At 50.2% G+C, this 17468-nt stretch overlaps 1 pseudogene across 2 annotated transcripts in view; it reads right to left on the minus strand.

Moving 5' to 3' along the window:
* Window positions 1-5463, minus strand: part of LOC122546759 (perforin-1 pseudogene) — a 55974-nt pseudogene extending 50511 nt beyond the window's left edge. Inside the window, exon 1 of one of the 2 annotated variants that reach the window (XR_015754056.1) lies at window positions 5339-5463. The product of XR_015754056.1 is annotated as a perforin-1 pseudogene, transcript variant X1 (transcript). The remainder of the gene's footprint in view (window positions 1-5338) is intronic. The other variant, XR_015754057.1, reaches the window with a different exon arrangement.
* Between the last annotated feature and the right edge of the window lie 12005 nt (window positions 5464-17468).

Below are 17468 nucleotides of genomic sequence, written 5' to 3' on the forward strand. Positions count from 1 at the left end.
ACTATATCCCTGGTATCTGTTATTCTGTATGTAAACCACGCTGAACCCCTCGATTAGATTCCTGTCTATAACTATATCCCTGGTATCTGTTATTCTGTATATAAACCACCCCTAAACCCTCGATTTGTTTCCTGTCTATAACTATCTCCCGGGTATCTGTTATTTGGTATATAAACCACCCTGAACCCCTGGATTAGATTCCAGTCTGTAACTCCCTCCCGGGTGTCTGTTATTCTGTACATAAACCACCCCGAACCCCTCGATTAGTTTCCAGTCTGTAACTCCCTCCCAGGTATCTGTTATTCTGTATATAAATCCCCCCGAACCCCTCGATTAGATTCCGGTCTGTAACTCCCTCCCGGGTATCTGTTATTCTGAACATAAACCACTCAGAACCCCTCGATTAGATTCCGGTCTGTAACTCCCTCCCGGGTAACTGTTATTCTGTATATAAACCACCCCAAACCTCTCGATTACATTCCAGTCTTTAACACCCTCTCGGGGAGCTGTTATTCTGTATATAAACCACCCCAAACCTCTCGATTAATTTCCAGTCTTTAACACCCTCCCGGGGAGCTGTTATTCTGTATATAAACCACCCCGAACCTCTCGATTACATTCCAGTCTTTAACACCCTCTCGGGGAGCTGTTATTCTGTATATAAACCACCCCAAACCTCTCGATTACATTCCAGTCTGTAACTCACACCCGGGTATCTGTTATTCTGTATATAAACCACCCCAAACCTCTCGATTACATTCCAGTCTGTAACTCACTCCTGGGTATCTGTTATTCTGTATATAAAACACCGCGAACGCCTCGATTAGATTCCAGTCTTTAACTCACTCCCGGGTATCCGTTATTCTGTATATAAACTACCCTGAATCCCACCATCTGATTCCAGTCTGTAACTCCCTCCCAGGTATCTGTTATTCTAAACATACACCACCCCGAACCCCTCGATTAGATTCCAGTCTGTAACTCCCTCCTGGGTATCTGTTATTCTGTATATAAACTGCACTGAACCCCCTATTAGATTCCAGTCTGTAACTCCCTCCCGGGTATCTGTTATTCTGTATATAAACCATACAGTATCCTTCGGTTAGATTCCAGTCTGTAACTCCGTCCCGGGTATCTGTTATTCTGTGTATAAACCACCCTGAACCCCTCGATTAGATTCCAGTCTGTAACTCCCTCCCAGGTATCTGTTATTCTGTATATAAACCACACTGAACCCTTCGATTAGATTCCAGTCTGTAACTCCCTCCCGGGTATCTGTTATTCTGTATATAAACCACCCCGAACCCCTTGATTTGATTCCAGTCTGTAACTCCCTCCCGGGTATCTGTCATTCTGTATATAAACCACACTGAACCCTTCGATTAGATTCCAGTCTGTAACTCCCTCCCAGGTATCTGTTATTCTGTACATAACCCACCCCTAACCCCTCGATTAGATTCCAGTCTGTAACTCCCTCCCGGATATCTGTTATTCTGTATATAAACCACCCCGAACCCCTCGATTAGATTCCAGTCTGTAACTCCCTCCCGGGTATCTGTTATTCTGTTTATAAACCACCCAGAACCCCTCGATTAGATTCCAGTCCGTAAGTCCCTCCCGGATATCTGTTATTCTGTATATAAACCACCCTGAAACCCTCGATTAGATTCCAGTCTGTAACTCCCTCCCGGGTATCTGTTATTCTGTATATAAACCACCCCGAACCCCTCGATTAGATTCCCGTCTGTAACTCCCTCCCGGGTATCTGTTATTCTGTATATAAACCACCCCGAACCCCTCGATTAGATTTCAGTCTGTAACTCCCTCCTGGGTATCTGTTATTCTGTATATAAACCACCCTGAACCCCTCGATTAGATTCCAGTCTGTAACTGTCTCCCCAGGAATCTGTCATTCTGTGTATAAAACACCCTGAATCCCTCGATTAGATTCCAGTCTGTAAATCAATCCCGGATATCTGTGATTTTGTATATAAACCACCCCTAACCCCTCGATTAGATTCCAGTCCGTAACTCCCTCCCGGGTATCTGTTATTCTGTATATAAACCACCCTGAACCTCTCGATTAGATTCCAGTCTGTAACTCCCTCCCGGGTATCTGTTATTCTGTATATAAACCACCCCGAACCCCTCGATTAGATTCCAGTCTGTAACTCCCTCCCGGGTATCTGTTATTCTGTATATAAACCACCCCGAACCCCTCGATTAGATTCCAGTCTGTTACTCATTTCTGTGTATCTGTTATTCTGTATATAAACCACCCCGAACCCCTCGATTAGATTCCAGTCTGTAACTCCCTCCCGGGTATCTGTTATTCTGTATATAAACCCCCCCTAACCCCTTGATTAGATTCCAGTCTGTAACTCACTCCCGGATATCTGTTATTTTGTATATAAACCACCACGCACACCTCGATCAGATTCCAGTCTGTAAATCACTCCCAGGTATCCGTTATTCTGTATATAAACCACCCTGAACCCCTCGATTACATTCCAGTCTGTAACTCCCTCCCGGGTATCTATAATTCTGCATATAAACCTCCCTGAAACACTCGATTAGATTCCAGTCTGTAACTCCCTCCCGGGTATCTGTTATTCTGTATATAAACCACCCTTAACCCCTCGATTAGATTCCTGTCTGTAACTCCCTCCCGGGTATCTGTTATTCTGTATTTAAATCACCCCGAACCCCTCGATTAGATTCCATTCCGTAACTCTCTCCCAGGTATCAGTTATTCTGTATGTAAACCACCCTGAAGCCCTCGATTAGATTCCAGTCTGTACCTCACTCCCGGTTATCTGTTATTCTGTATATCAACCACCCAGAACCCTTCGTTTAGATTCCAGGCTGTAACTCTCTCCTGGGTATCTGTCATTGTGTATATAAACCACCCAGAACCCCTCGTTTAGATTCCAGGCTGTAACTCCATCCCGGGTATCTGTTATTCTGTATATAAATTACCCCGAACCCCTCGATTAGATTCCAGTCCGTAACTCTCTCCCAGGTATCTGTTATTCTGTATGTAAACCACCCTGAAGCCCTCGATTAGATTCCAGTCTGTACCTCACTCCCAGTAATCTGTTATTCTCTATATCAACCACCCCGAACCCCTCGTTTAGATTCCAGGCTGTGACTCCCTCCCAGGTATCCGTTATTCTGTATACAAACCACCCCGAACCCCTCGATTAGATTCCAGTCTGTAACTCCCTCCTGAGTATCTGTTATTCTGTATATAAACCCCCCGAACCCCTCGATTAGATTCCAGTCTGTAACTCCCTCCTGGGTATCTGTTATTCTGTATATAAACCCCCCCGAACCCCTCGATTAGATTCCAGTCTGTAACTCCCTCCCGTGTATCTGTTATTCTGTATATAAACCACCCCTGAACCCCTCGATTAGATTCCAGTCTGTAACTCCCTCCCGGGTATCTGTTATTCTGTATATAAACCACCCTGAACCCCTCGATTAGATTCCAGTCTGTAACTCCCTCCCGGGTATCTGTTATTCTGTATATACACCACCCCGAACCCCTCGATTAGAGTCCAGTCTGTAACTCCCTCCCGGGTATCTGTTATTCTGTATATAAATCACACTGAACCCCTTGAATAGATTCCAATCAATAACTCCCTCCCGGGTATCTGTTATTCTGTATATAAACCCCCGGGAACCCCTCGATTAGATTCCAATCTATAACTCCCTCCCGGGTATCTGTTATTCTGTATTTAAACCACCCAGAGCTGCTCGATTTGATTGCAGTCTGTAACTCCCTCCCGGGTATCTGTTATTCTGTATATAAACCACACTGAACCCCTCGATTAGATTCCAGTCTGTAACTCCCTCCCGGGTATCTGTTATTCTGTACATAAACCACCCTGAAACCCTCGATTCGATTCTAGTCTGTAACACACTCCTGATTTTCTGTTATTCTGTGTATAAACCACCCTGAAACCCTCGATTAGATTCCAGTCTGTAACTGACTCCCGTGTATCTGTTATTGTGTATATAAACCATCCCGAACCCCTCGATTAGATTCCAGTCTGTAACTACCTTCCGGGTATCTGTTATTCTGTATATAAACCACCCCTAACCCCTCGATTTGATTCCTGTCTATAACTGTCTCCCGGGTATCTGTTATTGTGTATATAAACCATCCCGAACCCCTCGATTAGATTCCGGTCTGTAACTCCCTCCCGGGTATCTGTTATTCTGTATATAAACCACCCTGAACACCTCGATTAGATTCCAGTCCATAACTCCCTCCCGGGTATCTGTTATTCTGTATATAAACTACCCCGAACCCCTCGATTAGATTCCAGTCTGTAACTCCCTCCCGGGTATCTGTTATTCTGTATATAAACCACCCCGATCCCCTCGATTAGATCCCAGTCTGTAACTCCCTCCCGGGTATCTGTTATTCTGTATATAAACCACCCTGAACCCCTCGATTAGATCCCAGTCTGTAACTCCCTCCCGGGTATCTGTTATTCTGTATATAAACCACCCCGAACCCCTCGATTAGATTCCAGTCTGTAACTCCCTCCCTGGTATCTGTTATTCTGTATATAAACAACCCCGAACCCCTCGATTAGATCCCAGTCTGTAACTCCCTTCCGGGTATCTGTTATTCTATATATAAACCACCCCGAACCCCTCGATTAGATCCCAGTCTGTAACTCCCTTCCGGGTATCTGTTATTCTATATATAAACCACCCCGAACCCCTCGATTAGATCCCAGTCTGTAACTCCCTTCCGGGTATCTGTTATTCTATATATAAACCACCCCGAACCCCTCGATTAGATCCCAGTCTGTAACTCCCTCCCAGGTATCTGTTATTCTGTATATAAACCACCCTGAACCCTTCGATTAGATTCCAGTCTGTAACTCCCTCCCTGGTATCTGTTATTCTGTATATAAACCACCTGAACCCCTCGATTAGATTCCAGTCTGTAACTCCCTCCCGGATATCTGTTATTCTGTATATAAACCACCCCGAACCCCTCGATTAGATTCCAGTCTGTAACTCCCTCCCGGGTATCTGTTATTCTGTATATAAACCACCCCGAACCCCTCGATTAGATCCCAGTCTGTAACTCCCTCCCGGATATCTGTTATTCTGTATATAAACCACCCCGAACCCCTCGATTAGATTCGAGTCTGTAACTCCCTCCCGGGTATCTGTTATTCTATATCGCACCGACCCAAAAGCTCTGCTTTCTCTCTCTGTGACTTGAACCCTGTCCTGAGCTGCTGATACCTTTGCCCTCCGTGTGGTACCCCTACATTGTCCCAGTTTAATACAGTGCTCGGTTTGCAGCTACCTCGGTTCAGTGTTAACTGCTGATCCTCTCCGACCTCACACCCGCCGTGACTGAGAGAGTGCAGGCGACAGGGAGGGCCGTGTTTTATGTTGTCTGACACGCCCCACAGGGCCCCAGCCTAAACCACACGCCTTAGTGCTGTCACGTTGGTCTGGCGTGACGGAAGTGTCATATCTCCACAGGATGAGGTCTGCTGGACCACAGAGTGTCACTGACTCTCAACACACTGTACAGCACAAGGCTTGTGCAACCCTCCGGCTACATTTAATCTTGGTACCTCTTACCTGACACCTCTCAAACTGTGCCCACTGGATTGTACTGCTGACTGCTCAAGATAGGGGTGGTGTATATACAGAATAACAGATATCCGGGAGGGAGTTACAGACTGGAATCCAATCGAGGGGTCCGGGGTGGTTTATATACAGGGAGGCAAGGGAGAGCTCGATGGAACTGTGAGGTGGGGAGGGATTGTTGTCTTAGTTGGAGAACAACCATCCCAATGGGCCCAAACCCCTTCCCGTTCACTCCCACTCTACACCGTCCCAATGGACCCCAAACCCCTTCCCGTTCACTCCCACTCTACATCGTCCCAATGGACCCCAAACCCCTTCCCGTTCACTCCCACTCTGCACCGTCCCAATGGACCCCAAACCCCTTCCCGTTCACTCCCACTCTACACCGTCCTAACGGACCCAAACCCCTTCCCGTTCACTCCCACTCTACATCGTCCCAATGGACCCCAAACCCCTTCCCGTTCACTCCCACTCTACACCGTCCCAATGGACCCCAAACCCCTTCCCGTTCACTCCCACTCTACACCGTCCCAATGGACCCCAAACCCCTTCCCGTTCACTCCCGCTCTACACCGTCCCAATGGACCCAAACCCCTTCCCGTTCACTCCCGCTCTACACCGTCCCAATGGACCCAAACCCCTTCCCGTTCACTCCCGCTCTACACCGTCCCAATGGACCCCAAACCCCTTCCCGTTCACTCCCGCTCTACACCGTCCCAATGGACCCCAAACCCCTTCCCGTTCACTCCCGCTCTACACCGTCCCAATGGACCCCAAACCCCTTCCCGTTCACTCCCGCTCTACACCGTCCCAATGGACCCCAAACCGCTTCCCGTTCACTCCCACTCTACACCGTCCCAATGGACCCCAAACCCCTTCCCGTTCACTCCCACTCTACACCGTCCCAATGGACCCCAAACCCCTTCCCGTTCACTCCCACTCTACACCGTCCCAATGGACCCCAACCCCCTTCCCGTTCACTCCCACTCTACACCGTCCTAACGGACCCAAACCCCTTCCCGTTCACTCCCACTCTACATCGTCCCAATGTTCCCCAAACCCCTTCCCGTTCACTCCCACTCTACACCGTCCCAATGGACCCCAAACCCCTTCCCGTTCACTCCCGCTCTACATTGTCCCAATGGACCTACACCCCTTCCCGTTCACTCCCACTCTACATTGTCCCCATGGACCCAAACCCCTTCCCGTTCACTCCCACTCTACACCTTCCCAATGTTCCCCAAACCCCTTCCCGTTCACTCCCACTCTACACCGTCCCAATGGACCCCAAACCCCTTCCCGTTCACTCCCACTCTACACCGTCCCAACGGACCCAAACCCCTTCCCGTTCACTCCCACTCTACACCGTCCCAATGGACCCCAAACCCCTTCACGTTCACTCCCACTCGACACCGTCCCAATGGAACCCAAACCCCTTCCCGTTCACTCCCGCTCTACACCATCCCAATGGACCCCAAACCCCTTCCCATTCAATCCCACTTAACACTATCCCAATGGACCCAAACCATCTCATATTCACCCCCACTGTCATTGTGTTTGTGTGGGGGTGTCGCTGCCAGGGCCCAGTCTTAATTTCGCCATCCCGAGTTACCCCACGTAAGAAGATGGGGGTGAGCCACAATCTTGAACAGCTGCAGTTTCCGTGCTGTGGGGAAGACAGTCCTCTGTCTCAGGGAGATATCTGGACACTGACTGGTGTCTCTCAGTCCCCCCTCTCTCTCAGGTAGATATCTGTACACTGACTGGTGTCTCTCAGTCCCCTCTCTCTCTCAGGGAGATATCTGTACACTGACTGGTGTCTCTCAGTCCCCTCTCTCTCAGGGAGATATCTGCACACTGACTGGTGTCTCTCAGTCCCCTCTCTCTCTCAGGGAGTTACCTGTACACTGACTGGTGTCTCTCAGTCCCCTCTCTCTCTCAGGGAGATATCTGTACACTGACTGGTGTCTCTCAGTCCCCTCTCTCTCTCAGGGAGATATCTGTACACTGACTGGTGTCTCTCAGTAGACCCTCTCTCTCTCTCAGGGAGATATCTGTACACTGACTACTGTCTCTCAGTCCCCTCTCTCTCTCAGGGAGATACCTGCACACGGACTGGTGTCTCTCAGTCCCCCCTCTCTCTCAGGGAGATATCTTTACACTGACTGGTGTCTCTCAATCCCCTTTCTCTGAGAGACACCCGTCAGTGTACAGATATCTCCCTGAGAGAGAGAGGTGTCGGAGAGACACCAGTCAGTGTACATCTATCTCCCTGAGAGAGAGAGGGGAATGAGAGACACCAGTCAATGTACAGATATCTCCCTGAGAGAGACGGGACTGAGAGACAGTAGTCAGTGTACAGATATCTCCCTGAGGGAGAGCGAGGGGACTGAGAGACACCAGTCAGTGTACAGATATCTCCCTGAGAGAGAGAGGGGACTGAGAGACCCCAGTCAGTATACAGATATCTCCCTGAGGGAGAGAGAGGGGACTGAGAGACACCAGTCAGTGAACAGATATCTGCCTGAGAGAGAGAGGGGACTGAGAGACACCAGTAAATGTACAGATATCTCCCTGAGTGAGAGGGGACTGAGAGACACCAGTCAGTGTACAGATATCTCCCTCAGAGAGAAAGGGCAGTGAGAGACACAGGTTAGTGTACAGATATCTCCCTGAGATAGAGAGAGGGGACTGAGATGCACCAGTCAGTGTACAGATATCTCCCTGAGAGAGAGGGGACTGAGAGACACCAGTCAGTATACAGATATCTCCATGAGAGAGGCGGGACTAAGAGACACCAGTCAGTGTACAGATATCTCCCTGTAAGTGAGAGGGGACTGAGAGTCAGCAGTCAGTGTACAGATATCTCCCTGAGAGAGAGCAGGGGGACTGAGAGACACCAGTCAGTGTAAAGATATCTCCCTGAGACAGAGAGGGGTCTGAGAGTGACTAGTCAGTGTACCAATATCTCGCTGAGAGAGAGAGGGGTCTGAGAGACACCAGTCAGTGTACAGATATCTCCCTGAGAGAGAGAGGGGACTGAGAGACACCAGTCAGTGTACAGATATCTCGCTGAGAGAGAGAGATACAGGGGACTGAGAGACAGCAGTCGGTGTACAGATATCTCCCTGACAGAGAGAGAGGGGACTGAGAGACACCAGTCAGTGTACAGATATCTCCCTGACAGAGAGAGAGGGGACTGAGAGACACCAGTCAGTGTACAGATATCTCCCTGAGATAGAGAGAGGGGACTGAGAGACACCAGTCAGTGTACAGATATCTCCCTGACAGAGAGAGAGGGGACTGAGAGACACCAGTCAGTGAACAGATACCTCCCTGAGAGAGAGGGGACTGAGAGACACCAGTCAGTGTACAGATATCTCCCTGAGATAGAGAGAGGGGACTGAGAGACACCAGTCAGTGTACAGATATCTCCCTGACAGAGAGAGAGGGGACTGAGAGACACCAGTCAGTGAACAGATACCTCCCTGAGAGAGGGGGGACTGAGAGACACCAGTCAGTGAACAGATACCTCCCTGAGAGAGAGGGGACTGAGAGACACCAGTCAGTGTACAGATTAGATGAGATGAGATGAGATTACTTACAGTGTGGAAACAGGCCTTCGGCCCAACCAGTCCACAGTGACCCGCCGAAGCGCACCCACCCAGACCCATTCCGCTACACCTAACACTGCGGGCAATTTAGCACGGCCAATTCACCTAACCTGAACATTTTTGGACTGGGGGAGGAAACCGGAGCACCCGGAGGAAACCCACGCAGACACGGGGAGAATGTGCAAACTCCACACAGTCGGTCGCCTGAGGCGGGAATTGAACCCGGGTCTCTGGCGCTGTGAGGCAGCAGTGCTAACCACTGTGCCACCGTGCCGCCCACCCTGTCCCTGAGAGAGAGAGGACTGAGAGACACCAGTCAGTGTACAGATATCTCCCTGAGAGAGGGGACTGAGAGACACCAGTCAGTGTACAGATATCTCCCTGAGAGAGAGGGAGGGGACTGAGAGACAACAGTCAGTGTACACATATCTCCCTGAGAGAGAGAGAGACGTGACTGAGAGACACCAGTCAGTATACAGATATCTCCCGGAGAGAGAAAGGGCAGCGAGAGACACAGGTTAGTGTACAGATATCTCCCTGAGATAGAGAGAGGGGACTGAGAGAAACCAATCCGTGTACAGATACCTTCCTGAGAGAGAGAGAGGGGGGACTGAGAGACACCAGACAGTGTACAGATATCTCGCTGAGACAGAGAGGGGACAGAGAGTCACTAGTCAGTGTACAGATATCTCCCTGACAGAGAGAGACAGGGGACTGATAGTGACTAGTCAGTGTACAAATATGTCCCGAAGAGAGAGTGAGGGGACTGAGAGACACCAGGCAGTGTACATCTATCTCCCTGAAAGAGAGAGAGAGAGGACTGAGAGACACCAGTCAGTGTACAGATGTCTCCCAGAGAGAGAGGGGACGGAGAGACACCAGTCAGTGTACAGATATCTCCCTGAGGGAGAGAGAGGGGACTGAGAGACACCAGTCTGTGTACAGATATCTCCCTGAGAGAGAGATAGGGGACTGAGAGACACCAGTCAGTGTACAGATATCTCCCTGAGAGGGAGATTGTGACGGAGAGACACCAGTCAGTGTACAGATATCTGCCTGAGAGAGGGGACTGAGAGACACCAGTCAGTGTACATCTATCTCCCTGAGAGAGAGAGGGGACTGAGAGACACCAGTCAGTGTACAGATATCTCCCTGAGAGAGAGGGGACTGAGAGACACCAGTCAGTCAGTGTACAGATATCTCACTGAGAGAGAGAGACGGGGACATGAGAGACACCAGTCAGTGTACAGATATCTCCCTGACAGAGAGAGACAGGGGACTGAGAGTGACTAGTCAGTGTACAAATATGTCCCGAAGAGAGAGGGAGGGGACTGAGAGACACCAGTCAGTGTACATCTATCTCCCTGAGAGAGAGAGGGGACTGAGAGACACCAGTCAGTGTACAGATGTCTCCCTGAGAGAGAGGGGACGGAGAGACACCAGACAGTGTACAGATATCTCGCTGAGACAGAGAGGGGACAGAGAGTCACTAGTCAGTGTACAGATATCTCCCTGACAGAGAGAGACAGGGGACTGATAGTGACTAGTCAGTGTACAAATATGTCCCGAAGAGAGAGTGAGGGGACTGAGAGACACCAGGCAGTGTACATCTATCTCCCTGAAAGAGAGAGAGAGAGGACTGAGAGACACCAGTCAGTGTACAGATGTCTCCCAGAGAGAGAGGGGACGGAGAGACACCAGTCAGTGTACAGATATCTCCCTGAGGGAGAGAGAGGGGACTGAGAGACACCAGTCTGTGTACAGATATCTCCCTGAGAGAGAGATAGGGGACTGAGAGACACCAGTCAGTGTACAGATATCTCCCTGAGAGGGAGATTGTGACGGAGAGACAACAGTCAGTGTACAGATATCTGCCTGAGAGAGGGGACTGAGAGACACCAGTCAGTGTACAGATGTCTCCCAGAGAGAGAGGGGACGGAGAGACACCAGTCAGTGTACAGATATCTCCCTGAGGGAGAGAGAGGGGACTGAGAGACACCAGTCTGTGTACAGATATCTCCCTGAGAGAGAGATAGGGGACTGAGAGACACCAGTCAGTGTACAGATATCTCCCTGAGAGGGAGATTGTGACGGAGAGACAACAGTCAGTGTACAGATATCTGCCTGAGAGAGGGGACTGAGAGACACCAGTCAGTGTACATCTATCTCCCTGAGAGAGAGAGAGGGGACTGAGAGACACCAGTCAGTGTACAGATATCTTCCTGTGAGAGGGGACTGAGAGATACCAGTCAGTGTACATATATCTCCCTGAGAGAGAGATAGAGGGGACTGAGAGACACCAGTCAGTGTACATCTATCTCCCTGAGAGAGAGAGGGGACTGAGAGACACCAGTCAGTGTACAGATATCTCCCTGAGAGATAGAGGGGACTGAGAGACACCAGTCAGTGTACAGATATCTCCCTGGGAGAGAGGGGACTCAGAGACACCAGTCAGTGTACAGATATCTCCCTGACAGAGAGAGAGGGGACTGAGAGACACCAGTCAGTGTACAGATATCTCCCTGAGAGGGAGGGAACTAAGAGACACCAGTCAGTGTACAGATATCTCCCTGAGATAGAGAGAGGGGACTGAGAGACACCAGTCAGTGTACAGATATCTCCCTGACAGAGAGAGAGGGGACTGAGAGACACCAGTCAGTGAACAGATACCTCCCTGAGAGAGAGGGGACTGAGAGTCACCTGTCAGTGTACAGATATCTCCCTGAGAGAGAGAGAGGGGACTGAGAGACATCAGTCAGGTACAGACGTCTCCCTGAGGGAGAGACGGGAATTAGAGTCACCAGTCAGTGTACAGATATCTCCCTGAGAGCGAGAGGGGACTGAGAGACACCAGTCAGTGTACAGATATCTCCCTGAGAGAGGGGACTGAGAGACACCAGTCAGTGTACAGATATCTCACTGAGAGAGAGAGACGGGGATATGAGAGACACCAGTCAGTGTACAGATATCTCCCTGACAGAGAGAGACAGGGGACTGAGAGTGACTAGTCAGTGTACAAATATGTCCCGAAGAGAGAGGGAGGGGACTGAGAGACACCAGTCAGTGTACATCTATCTCCCTGAGAGAGAGAGGGGACTGAGAGACACCAGTCAGTGTACAGATGTCTCCCTGAGAGAGAGGGGACGGAGAGACACCAGTCAGTGTACAGATATCTCCCTGAGGGAGAGAGAGGGGACTGAGAGACACGAGTCAGTGTACAGATATCACTCTGAGAGAGAGGGGACTGAGATACACCAGTCAGTGTACAGATATCTCCCTGAGAGAGAGGGGACTGAGAGACATCAGTCAGTGTACAGGTACTTATCTGAGAGAGAGAGGGGACTGAGAGTCACCAGTCAGTGTACAGATATCTCACTGAGAGAGAGAGAGACGGGGATATGAGAGACACCAGTCAGTGTACAGATATCTCCCTGACAGAGAGAGACAGGGGACTGAGAGTGACTAGTCAGTGTACAAATATGTCCCGAAGAGAGAGGGAGGGGACTGAGAGACACCAGTCAGTGTACAGATGTCTCCCTGAGAGAGAGGGGACGGAGAGACACCAGTCAGTGTACAGATATCTCCCTGAGGGAGAGAGAGGGGACTGAGAGACACCAGTCAGTGTACAGATACCTCCCTGAGAGAGAGGGGACTGAGAGACACCAGTCAGTGTACAGATATCACCTTGAGAGCGAGAGAGGGGACTAAGAGACACCAGTCAGTGTACAGATATCTCCCTGAGAGAGAAAGGGGACTGAGAGACACCAGTCAGTGTACAGATATCTCCCTGAGAGAGAGAGGGGGGACTGAGAGACACCAGTCAGTGTCCAGATATCTCCCTGAGAGAGAGAGAGGGGACTGAGAGACACCAGTCAGTGTACAGATATCACTCAGAGAGAGACAGGGGACTGAGAGACACCAGTCAGTGTACAGATATCTCCCTGAGAGAGAGAGAGGGGACTGAGAGACACCAGTCAGTGTACAGATATCTCCCTGAGAGAGAGCGGACTGAGAGACACCAGTCAGTGGACAGATATCTCCCTGAGAGAAGGGACTGAGAGACACCAGTCAGTGTACAGATGTCTCCCTGAGAGTGAGAGAGAGAGGGGACTGAGAGACACCAGTCAGTGTACAGTTATCTCCCTGAGAGAGGGGATTCAGAGACACCAGTCAGTGTACAGATATCTCCCTGAGAGAGAGGGGATGGAGAGACACCAGTCAGTGTACAGATATCTCCCTGAGAGTGAGAGAGAGGGGACTGAGAGACACCAGTCAGTGTACAGATACGTCCCTGAGAGAGAGAGCGGACTGAGAAACACCAGTCAGTGTACGGGTATCTCCCTGAGAGAGAGGGAGGGGACTGAGAGACAACAGTCAGTGTACACATATCTCCCTGAGAGAGAGACGGTGCTGAGAGACACCAGTCAGGGTACAGAGAGCTCCCTCAGACAGAGGGGACTGAGAGACACCAGACAGTGAACAGATACCTCCATGAGAGAGAGAGGGGGGACTGAGAGACACTAGTCAGTCTACAGATATCTTCCTGAGATAGAGTGTGGGGACTGAGAGACATCGGTCAATGTACAGATATTTCCCTGAGAGAGAGGGAGAACTGAGTGACACCAGTCAGTGTACTGATACCGCCCTGAGAGAGACAGAGGGGACTGAGAGACACCAGTCAGTGTACAGATATCTCCCTGAGAGAGGGACAGGGGACTGAGAAACACCAGTCAGTGAAAAGATATCTCCCTGAGAGAGGAGGGACTGAGACACTTCAGTCAGTGTACAGATAGATCCCTGAGAGAGAGGGTGGGGACTGAGAGACACCAGTCAGTGTACAGATATCACCTTGAGAGAGAGAGAGAGAGAGGGAACTGAGAAACACCAGTCAGTGTACAGATACCTCCCTGAGAGAGAGAGAGGAGATTGAGAGACCATAGTCAGTGTACAAATATGTCCCTGAGAGAGAGAGACGTGACTGAGAGATACCAGTAAGTGTCCAGATATCTCCCTGAGAGGGAGAGAGGGGACTGAGGAATACCAGTCAGTGTACCGATATCTCGACGAGAGAGAGAGATACAGGGGACTGAGAGACACCAGTCAGTGTACAGATATCTCCCTGAGAGAGGGGAGTGAGAGACACGAGTCAGAGTACAGATATCACCCTGAGAGGGAGAGAGTAGACAGAGAGATACCTGTCAGTGTACAGATATCTCCCGGAGAGAGAGAGGGGACTGAGAGACAGCAGTCAGTGTACAGATATCTCCCTGAGAGAGAGAGGGGACTGAGAGACAGCAGTCAGTGTACACATATCTCACTGAGAGAGGGGATTGAGAGACACAAGTCAGTGTACAAATATCTCCCTGAGAGAGAGAGGGGACTGAGAGATGCCAGTCAGTGTACAGATATCTCCCTGAGAGAGAGGGGAGTGAGAGACAGCAGTCAGTGTACAGATATCTCCCTGAGAGAGAGCGAGGGGACTGAGAGACACCAGTCACTGTACACTTATCTACCTGAGTGAGGGGACTGAGAGACACCAGTCAGTGTACAGATATCTCCCTGAGAGAGAGAGGACTGAGAGATACCAGTAAGTGTACAGATATGTCACTGAGAGAGAAAGGGGACTGAGAGACACCAGTCAGTGTACAGATATCTTCCTGAGAGAGAGGGGAATGAGAGTGACCAGTCAGTGTACAGATATATCCATGAGGGAGAGACAGGACTGAGATTCATCAGTCAGTGTACAGATATCTCCCTGAGAGGGAGAGGGGACTGAGAGACACCAGTCAGTGTACAGTTATCTCCCTGAAAGAGAGAGAGGGTACTGAGAGACACCAGTCAGTGTGCAGATATCTCCCTGAGAGGGAGAGAGGAGACTTAGAGATACCAGTCAGTGTACAGATATCTCCCTGAGAGAGAGATAGAGGGGACTGAGAGACACCAGTCAGTGTACAAATATCTCGCTGAGAGAGAGCGAGGGGACTGAGAGACACCAGTCAGTGTACAGATATCTCCCTGAGAGAGAGAGGGGACTGAGAGACACCAGTCAGTGTACAGATATCTCCCTGAGAGAGAGAGGGGACTGAGAGACACCAGTCAGTGTACAGATATCTCCCTGACAGAGAGAGACGGGACTGAGAGACACCAGTCAGTGTACAGATATCTCCCTGAGAGGGAGGGAACTGAGAGACACCAGTCAGTGTACAGATATCTCCCTGAGAGAGAGAGTGGACTGAGAGACACCAGTCAGTGTACAGATGTCTCCCTGAGACACAGAGGGGACTGAGAGTGACCAGTCAGTGTACAGATATCTCCCTGAGAGAGAGAGACAGGGGACTTATAGAAACCAGTCAGTGGACAGAAATCTCCCTGAGAGAGAGTGGGGACTGAGAGTGACCAGTCAGGTACAGACGTCTCCCTGAGGGAGAGACGGGAATTAGAGTCACCAGTCAGTGTACAGATATCTCCCTGAGAGAGAGAGAGGGGACTGAGAGACATCAGACAGTGTACAGGTACTTATCTGAGAGAGAGAGGGGACTGAGAGTCACCAGTCAGGTACAGACGTCTCCCTGAGGGAGAGACAGGAATTAGAGTCATCAGTCAGTGTACAGATATCTCCCTGAGAGAGAGAAGGGACTGATAGTCTTCGTCAGTGTACAGATATCTCCCAAAGGGAGAGAGGGGACTGAGAGACACCAGTCAGTGTACAGATATCTCCCTGAGAGAGAGGGGACTGAGAGACACCAGTCAGTGAACAGATATCTCCCTAAGAGAGAGAGTGGACTGAGAGACACCAGTCAGTGTACAGATATCTCGCTGAGAGAGAGAGGGGACTGAGAGACACCAGTCAGTGTACAGATATGTCCCTGAGAGAGAGAGGGGACTGAGAGGCACCAGTCAGTGTACAGATATCACCCAGACAGAGAGATAGAGGGGACTGAGAGACACCAATCAGTGTACAGATATCTCCATGAGAGAGAGAGGGGACTGAGTGACACCAGTCAGTGTACAGATATCACCCTTAGAGAGAGAGAGGGGATTGAGAGACACCAGTCAGTGTACAGATATGTCCCTGAGAGAGAGAGAGGACTGAGAGACAGCAGTCAGTGTCCAGATATCGCCCTGAGAGAGAGGGGACTGAGAGGCACCAGTCAGTGTACAGATATCACCCAGAGAGAGAGAGAGAGGTGACTGAGAGACACCAGTCAGTGTATAAATATGTCCCGAAGAAAGAGGGAGGGGCTGAGAGACAACAGTCAGTGTACAGATATCTCCCTGAGAGAAAGGGGGGACTGAGAGACACCAGTCAGTGTACAGATATCTCCCTGGGAGAGAGGGGACTGAGAGACACCAGTCAGTGTACACATATCTCCCTGAGACAGAGAGAGGGGACTGAGAGACACCAGTCAGTGTACAGATATCTCCCTGAGAGAGAGAGGGGGGACTGAGAGACACCAGTCAGTGTAGAGATATCTCCCTGAGAGAGAGAGAGGGGACTGAGTGACTCCAGTCGGTGTACACGTATCGCCCTGGGAGAGAGAGAGGAGACTGAGAGACACCAGTCAGTGTACAGTTATCTCCCTGAAAGAGAGAGAAGGGACTGAGAGATACCAGTCAGTGTACGGATATCTCGCTAAGAGAGAGAGATAGAGGGGACTGAGAGACACCAGTCAGTGTACAGATATCTCCCTGAGAGAGAGCGAGGGGACTGAGAGACACCAGTCAGTGTACAGATATCTCCCTGAGAGAGAGCGAGGGGACTGAGAGACACCAGTCAGTGCACAGATATCTCCCTGAGAGAGGGGATTGAGAGACACCAGTCAGTGTACAGATATCTCCCTGGGAGAGAGGGGATTCAGAGACACCAGTCAGTGTACAGATATCTCCCTGAGAGAAGGGGGACTGAGAGACACCAGTCAGTGTACAGATATAACCCTGAGAGAGAGAGAGTGAACTGAGAGACACCAGTCAGTGTACAGATATCTCCCTGGGTGAGAGAGAGGGGACTGAGTGACCCCAGTCGGTGCACAGATATCTCCCTGAGAGAGAGAGAGGGGACTGAGTGACACCAGTCAATGTATAAATATGTCCCGAAGAGAGAGGGAGGGGATTGAGAGACACCAGTCAGTGTACAGATATCTCCCTGAGAGAAGGGGGACTGAGAGACACCAGTCAGTGTACAGATATAACCCTGAGAGAGAGAGAGTGAACTGAGAGACACCA

Source organism: Chiloscyllium plagiosum, unplaced genomic scaffold (genome assembly GCF_037043375.1).
Source record: "Chiloscyllium plagiosum isolate Xiang-an unplaced genomic scaffold, Cpla_swu_hap1 HiC_scaffold_41, whole genome shotgun sequence".
Taxonomy (NCBI): domain Eukaryota; kingdom Metazoa; phylum Chordata; class Chondrichthyes; order Orectolobiformes; family Hemiscylliidae; genus Chiloscyllium; species Chiloscyllium plagiosum.